The following is a 7,707-nucleotide window of genomic DNA, read 5'->3' as shown; positions in this document are numbered from 1 at the left end:
ATTTTATATTTCTTCATAAGCATTAATCTTATTTTGTCAATTAGGAACATTCAGCACCCACCCGCTATCAAGGCAGCTGCCTATCATGTCATGCCCTACCTGCACAGGTGTGCTGGCTACTCAAATGATCCAATTAAGGAGGCCATTTAGTCAGCAGCAGCAGAAGTCCTGTGCCTGGACGCTCCAACAGGGGCCAGACACAAGCAGAAGCAGAAGCAGCAGAAGCAGCAGCAGCACCACCTTTTGTTTTTTGGCTGCAGCAGCAGCAAGGCCCACAGGGCTGGCTAGCTGGCTAGCCAGCAAGCAGGTAGCAATGAAAGTAGGAATCTTTCTTTTTAACCCTGTAAGGGGGTGGTGCACTGTACCCGAAGATACTGCCATATCGGGTCAATGCATAGGGCGACGGAAGCAAGCTTCGAAATCGGCCCCCGTTCTCAAAAATCCATTTAATATATGGTCCCCAGATAGGGGACGTATCAGATATTAAACTGATAAGAACAGATACTACACTTGATCTTAGCCAAAAGGCCGAGAAGCGATAACCGTGAAAGGGGCGGGCCCAACAAGGTCCCCTTCATGGGCACTATCACTGCTTGCTGTCAGGGAGGCTGCCAGACAATTTTCCATGCACACTCTGGGCTGGGGGGCAGTCAACCACCAGTACACACAGCAGAACCTAAACCCATACCATTATTGCTAAGCAGCAAGACAGGGGCCCATTGCACTCCCACGGGGCCTTTTTAAATGCAATCCATAACCCGGATTTGCCAGGAACCCTTCTTACTCCTCCTACTTGCATGTGACACTGGGCTTAGGATCTGCATAGGAAACACACACACAAGCACACACCTACCTTTGTTGCCTGCAGATGCCTCCTTGGCTGTCCCCAAACGGTATCAAACCAACACCCACGGGAAGCTGTAAGCATAGAGGACATGCCTGCACCCCATTGGACTTACCTGTGTGGGTTAAATCCGGGTTATTTGACAACCTATGGCGGTGATGGTTCTGCTCAGGCAGAGCAGTGCTGATGCTCCTCATAAAGCTGTCGCTGCTGTGAAGGTTCTAGGTGACATCACAAATCCCTTTGGTTACATACACAACAAAGCTGGGTTGTTGTTGTTTACACTCTGCAAGGCCTGTGGAAGTGAGTGACATCATAGCACTGTAGTTCTGAGGGTTCAAGATGGATGCAACAATCTCCTGTTGCTTCTATGAAGGCCGTAATAGACGACATCACCAAACAGCTCCATAGTCACATACACAGCAAAGGAGAGATGTTGTTTACACCTAGTGATGTCAGTGGTATTGAGTGACATCACAGCACAGTGCTAAGGCTCCTGGGCCTGGACACAGCAGCGGCTGCAATATCTCAACGGAGAATACGTTTATATCTATGTGTGTGTGTGCGCATATATATATATATATATATATATATATATATATATATATATATATTTCTCCGCCGAAATCACTTTTAAACCCATTTCCACCTTTTTTTCCCTTCTCTTCCTCTTACTTTTTTTTCACGTTTTTTTACGTTTTTCTCCTTTTCGCCTCTTTTCTGGGCGTATTATTCTTCTTTTTCTTCTTTTTTTTCGTCTAATGCATACCCCATCAGTGCAGCAATGCTTATTCAATACCGCCAGCAGATGGAGACACTGGGGGATAATTTTCTAAGGATTTATACTGATTTTTCCTGTCTGAATTTGTCGCACAGAAAGTTGCAGGCCAAATATGTGTGACATTTCTGCGACTTTAGCTTCTAGAGCATTTTTACAACATTATACATAGGTGCTGAATACATAAAAAGCGACTGTTCAGCGACAGACAAGTCGCATCGGCTGAAAGTAGGCCAGAATGTCAGTCCATGTTGGAGCAGGTTTAGATACAGTCTAAAGCATAGATCTCAAAGTCTGTGCACAGAATTTAGCAAGGGCCTCGCACCTTCTGATGCATCAGGTAGGTGCACAATAGCATAGCCTAACCCTCTGTACTTTGGTCTATATTGATGCGGGACATAGACAGCCAGCTGATGACCAATCCATTAGTGCAATGGATGGCTGGAAGCATTTGTCTTTGCCTTTGCAATACCACAGAAGCAATGCATGGTCAATGTACAGCAATGACACACCTGTGTGAACAGCCAGGAGACCCCCCCCCCCCCCCATGTTATGTTACATAGTTACATAGTTAGTACGGTCGAAAAAAGACATATGTCCATCACGTTCAACCAGGGAATTAAGGGGTAGGGGTGTGGCGCGATATTGGGGAAGGGATGAGATTTTATATTTCTTCATAAGCATTAATCTTATTTTGTCAATTAGGAACATTCAGCACCCACCCGCTATCAAGGCAGCTGCCTATCATGTCATGCCCTACCTGCACAGGTGTGCTGGCTACTCAAATGATCCAATTAAGGAGGCCATTTAGTCAGCAGCAGCAGAAGTCCTGTGCCTGGACGCTCCAACAGGGGCCAGACACAAGCAGAAGCAGAAGCAGCAGAAGCAGCAGCAGCACCACCTTTTGTTTTTTGGCTGCAGCAGCAGCAAGGCCCACAGGGCTGGCTAGCTGGCTAGCCAGCAAGCAGGTAGCAATGAAAGTAGGAATCTTTCTTTTTAACCCTGTAAGGGGGTGGTGCACTGTACCCGAAGATACTGCCATATCGGGTCAATGCATAGGGCGACGGAAGCAAGCTTCGAAATCGGCCCCCGTTCTCAAAAATCCATTTAATATATGGTCCCCAGATAGGGGACGTATCAGATATTAAACTGATAAGAACAGATACTACACTTGATCTTAGCCAAAAGGCCGAGAAGCGATAACCGTGAAAGGGGCGGGCCCAACAAGGTCCCCTTCATGGGCACTATCACTGCTTGCTGTCAGGGAGGCTGCCAGACAATTTTCCATGCACACTCTGGGCTGGGGGGCAGTCAACCACCAGTACACACAGCAGAACCTAAACCCATACCATTATTGCTAAGCAGCAAGACAGGGGCCCATTGCACTCCCACGGGGCCTTTTTAAATGCAATCCATAACCCGGATTTGCCAGGAACCCTTCTTACTCCTCCTACTTGCATGTGACACTGGGCTTAGGATCTGCATAGGAAACACACACACAAGCACACACCTACCTTTGTTGCCTGCAGATGCCTCCTTGGCTGTCCCCAAACGGTATCAAACCAACACCCACGGGAAGCTGTAAGCATAGAGGACATGCCTGCACCCCATTGGACTTACCTGTGTGGGTTAAATCCGGGTTATTTGACAACCTATGGCGGTGATGGTTCTGCTCAGGCAGAGCAGTGCTGATGCTCCTCATAAAGCTGTCGCTGCTGTGAAGGTTCTAGGTGACATCACAAATCCCTTTGGTTACATACACAACAAAGCTGGGTTGTTGTTGTTTACACTCTGCAAGGCCTGTGGAAGTGAGTGACATCATAGCACTGTAGTTCTGAGGGTTCAAGATGGATGCAACAATCTCCTGTTGCTTCTATGAAGGCCGTAATAGACGACATCACCAAACAGCTCCATAGTCACATACACAGCAAAGGAGAGATGTTGTTTACACCTAGTGATGTCAGTGGTATTGAGTGACATCACAGCACAGTGCTAAGGCTCCTGGGCCTGGACACAGCAGCGGCTGCAATATCTCAACGGAGAATACGTTTATATCTATGTGTGTGTGTGCGCATATATATATATATATATATATATATATATATATATATATATATATTTCTCCGCCGAAATCACTTTTAAACCCATTTCCACCTTTTTTTCCCTTCTCTTCCTCTTACTTTTTTTTCACGTTTTTTTACGTTTTTCTCCTTTTCGCCTCTTTTCTGGGCGTATTATTCTTCTTTTTCTTCTTTTTTTTCGTCTAATGCATACCCCATCAGTGCAGCAATGCTTATTCAATACCGCCAGCAGATGGAGACACTGGGGGATAATTTTCTAAGGATTTATACTGATTTTTCCTGTCTGAATTTGTCGCACAGAAAGTTGCAGGCCAAATATGTGTGACATTTCTGCGACTTTAGCTTCTAGAGCATTTTTACAACATTATACATAGGTGCTGAATACATAAAAAGCGACTGTTCAGCGACAGACAAGTCGCATCGGCTGAAAGTAGGCCAGAATGTCAGTCCATGTTGGAGCAGGTTTAGATACAGTCTAAAGCATAGATCTCAAAGTCTGTGCACAGAATTTAGCAAGGGCCTCGCACCTTCTGATGCATCAGGTAGGTGCACAATAGCATAGCCTAACCCTCTGTACTTTGGTCTATATTGATGCGGGACATAGACAGCCAGCTGATGACCAATCCATTAGTGCAATGGATGGCTGGAAGCATTTGTCTTTGCCTTTGCAATACCACAGAAGCAATGCATGGTCAATGTACAGCAATGACACACCTGTGTGAACAGCCAGGAGACCCCCCCCCCCCCCATGTTATGTTACATAGTTACATAGTTAGTACGGTCGAAAAAAGACATATGTCCATCACGTTCAACCAGGGAATTAAGGGGTAGGGGTGTGGCGCGATATTGGGGAAGGGATGAGATTTTATATTTCTTCATAAGCATTAATCTTATTTTGTCAATTAGGAACATTCAGCACCCACCCGCTATCAAGGCAGCTGCCTATCATGTCATGCCCTACCTGCACAGGTGTGCTGGCTACTCAAATGATCCAATTAAGGAGGCCATTTAGTCAGCAGCAGCAGAAGTCCTGTGCCTGGACGCTCCAACAGGGGCCAGACACAAGCAGAAGCAGAAGCAGCAGAAGCAGCAGCAGCACCACCTTTTGTTTTTTGGCTGCAGCAGCAGCAAGGCCCACAGGGCTGGCTAGCTGGCTAGCCAGCAAGCAGGTAGCAATGAAAGTAGGAATCTTTCTTTTTAACCCTGTAAGGGGGTGGTGCACTGTACCCGAAGATACTGCCATATCGGGTCAATGCATAGGGCGACGGAAGCAAGCTTCGAAATCGGCCCCCGTTCTCAAAAATCCATTTAATATATGGTCCCCAGATAGGGGACGTATCAGATATTAAACTGATAAGAACAGATACTACACTTGATCTTAGCCAAAAGGCCGAGAAGCGATAACCGTGAAAGGGGCGGGCCCAACAAGGTCCCCTTCATGGGCACTATCACTGCTTGCTGTCAGGGAGGCTGCCAGACAATTTTCCATGCACACTCTGGGCTGGGGGGCAGTCAACCACCAGTACACACAGCAGAACCTAAACCCATACCATTATTGCTAAGCAGCAAGACAGGGGCCCATTGCACTCCCACGGGGCCTTTTTAAATGCAATCCATAACCCGGATTTGCCAGGAACCCTTCTTACTCCTCCTACTTGCATGTGACACTGGGCTTAGGATCTGCATAGGAAACACACACACAAGCACACACCTACCTTTGTTGCCTGCAGATGCCTCCTTGGCTGTCCCCAAACGGTATCAAACCAACACCCACGGGAAGCTGTAAGCATAGAGGACATGCCTGCACCCCATTGGACTTACCTGTGTGGGTTAAATCCGGGTTATTTGACAACCTATGGCGGTGATGGTTCTGCTCAGGCAGAGCAGTGCTGATGCTCCTCATAAAGCTGTCGCTGCTGTGAAGGTTCTAGGTGACATCACAAATCCCTTTGGTTACATACACAACAAAGCTGGGTTGTTGTTGTTTACACTCTGCAAGGCCTGTGGAAGTGAGTGACATCATAGCACTGTAGTTCTGAGGGTTCAAGATGGATGCAACAATCTCCTGTTGCTTCTATGAAGGCCGTAATAGACGACATCACCAAACAGCTCCATAGTCACATACACAGCAAAGGAGAGATGTTGTTTACACCTAGTGATGTCAGTGGTATTGAGTGACATCACAGCACAGTGCTAAGGCTCCTGGGCCTGGACACAGCAGCGGCTGCAATATCTCAACGGAGAATACGTTTATATCTATGTGTGTGTGTGCGCATATATATATATATATATATATATATATATATATATATATATATATTTCTCCGCCGAAATCACTTTTAAACCCATTTCCACCTTTTTTTCCCTTCTCTTCCTCTTACTTTTTTTTCACGTTTTTTTACGTTTTTCTCCTTTTCGCCTCTTTTCTGGGCGTATTATTCTTCTTTTTCTTCTTTTTTTTCGTCTAATGCATACCCCATCAGTGCAGCAATGCTTATTCAATACCGCCAGCAGATGGAGACACTGGGGGATAATTTTCTAAGGATTTATACTGATTTTTCCTGTCTGAATTTGTCGCACAGAAAGTTGCAGGCCAAATATGTGTGACATTTCTGCGACTTTAGCTTCTAGAGCATTTTTACAACATTATACATAGGTGCTGAATACATAAAAAGCGACTGTTCAGCGACAGACAAGTCGCATCGGCTGAAAGTAGGCCAGAATGTCAGTCCATGTTGGAGCAGGTTTAGATACAGTCTAAAGCATAGATCTCAAAGTCTGTGCACAGAATTTAGCAAGGGCCTCGCACCTTCTGATGCATCAGGTAGGTGCACAATAGCATAGCCTAACCCTCTGTACTTTGGTCTATATTGATGCGGGACATAGACAGCCAGCTGATGACCAATCCATTAGTGCAATGGATGGCTGGAAGCATTTGTCTTTGCCTTTGCAATACCACAGAAGCAATGCATGGTCAATGTACAGCAATGACACACCTGTGTGAACAGCCAGGAGACCCCCCCCCCCCCCATGTTATGTTACATAGTTACATAGTTAGTACGGTCGAAAAAAGACATATGTCCATCACGTTCAACCAGGGAATTAAGGGGTAGGGGTGTGGCGCGATATTGGGGAAGGGATGAGATTTTATATTTCTTCATAAGCATTAATCTTATTTTGTCAATTAGGAACATTCAGCACCCACCCGCTATCAAGGCAGCTGCCTATCATGTCATGCCCTACCTGCACAGGTGTGCTGGCTACTCAAATGATCCAATTAAGGAGGCCATTTAGTCAGCAGCAGCAGAAGTCCTGTGCCTGGACGCTCCAACAGGGGCCAGACACAAGCAGAAGCAGAAGCAGCAGAAGCAGCAGCAGCACCACCTTTTGTTTTTTGGCTGCAGCAGCAGCAAGGCCCACAGGGCTGGCTAGCTGGCTAGCCAGCAAGCAGGTAGCAATGAAAGTAGGAATCTTTCTTTTTAACCCTGTAAGGGGGTGGTGCACTGTACCCGAAGATACTGCCATATCGGGTCAATGCATAGGGCGACGGAAGCAAGCTTCGAAATCGGCCCCCGTTCTCAAAAATCCATTTAATATATGGTCCCCAGATAGGGGACGTATCAGATATTAAACTGATAAGAACAGATACTACACTTGATCTTAGCCAAAAGGCCGAGAAGCGATAACCGTGAAAGGGGCGGGCCCAACAAGGTCCCCTTCATGGGCACTATCACTGCTTGCTGTCAGGGAGGCTGCCAGACAATTTTCCATGCACACTCTGGGCTGGGGGGCAGTCAACCACCAGTACACACAGCAGAACCTAAACCCATACCATTATTGCTAAGCAGCAAGACAGGGGCCCATTGCACTCCCACGGGGCCTTTTTAAATGCAATCCATAACCCGGATTTGCCAGGAACCCTTCTTACTCCTCCTACTTGCATGTGACACTGGGCTTAGGATCTGCATAGGAAACACACACACAAGCACACACCTACCTTTGTT

At 46.5% G+C, this 7,707-nt stretch overlaps 4 non-coding genes across 4 annotated transcripts; all 4 read right to left on the bottom strand.

Annotated features, from left to right (window-relative positions):
• Positions 1-349: 349 nt before the first annotated feature.
• Positions 350-540, bottom strand: LOC130322487 (U2 spliceosomal RNA). The gene has a single exon (XR_008867989.1). It is a non-coding gene; the product is annotated as a U2 spliceosomal RNA (small nuclear RNA).
• Positions 541-2,632: 2,092 nt separating this feature from the next.
• On the bottom strand, positions 2,633-2,823 carry LOC130322486 (U2 spliceosomal RNA). Its single transcript, XR_008867988.1, has one exon. It is a non-coding gene; the product is annotated as a U2 spliceosomal RNA (small nuclear RNA).
• A 2,091-nt stretch (positions 2,824-4,914) lies between these two features.
• On the bottom strand, positions 4,915-5,105 carry LOC130322483 (U2 spliceosomal RNA). The gene has a single exon (XR_008867986.1). It is a non-coding gene; the product is annotated as a U2 spliceosomal RNA (small nuclear RNA).
• A 2,091-nt stretch (positions 5,106-7,196) lies between these two features.
• Positions 7,197-7,387, bottom strand: LOC130322482 (U2 spliceosomal RNA). Its single transcript, XR_008867985.1, has one exon. It is a non-coding gene; the product is annotated as a U2 spliceosomal RNA (small nuclear RNA).
• Between the last annotated feature and the right edge of the window lie 320 nt (positions 7,388-7,707).

This window comes from Hyla sarda, unplaced genomic scaffold (genome assembly GCF_029499605.1).
Source record: "Hyla sarda isolate aHylSar1 unplaced genomic scaffold, aHylSar1.hap1 scaffold_2346, whole genome shotgun sequence".
In the NCBI taxonomy this organism is placed as follows: Eukaryota; Metazoa; Chordata; class Amphibia; order Anura; family Hylidae; genus Hyla; species Hyla sarda.
This window is presented reverse-complemented; position numbering and strand designations above follow the sequence as displayed.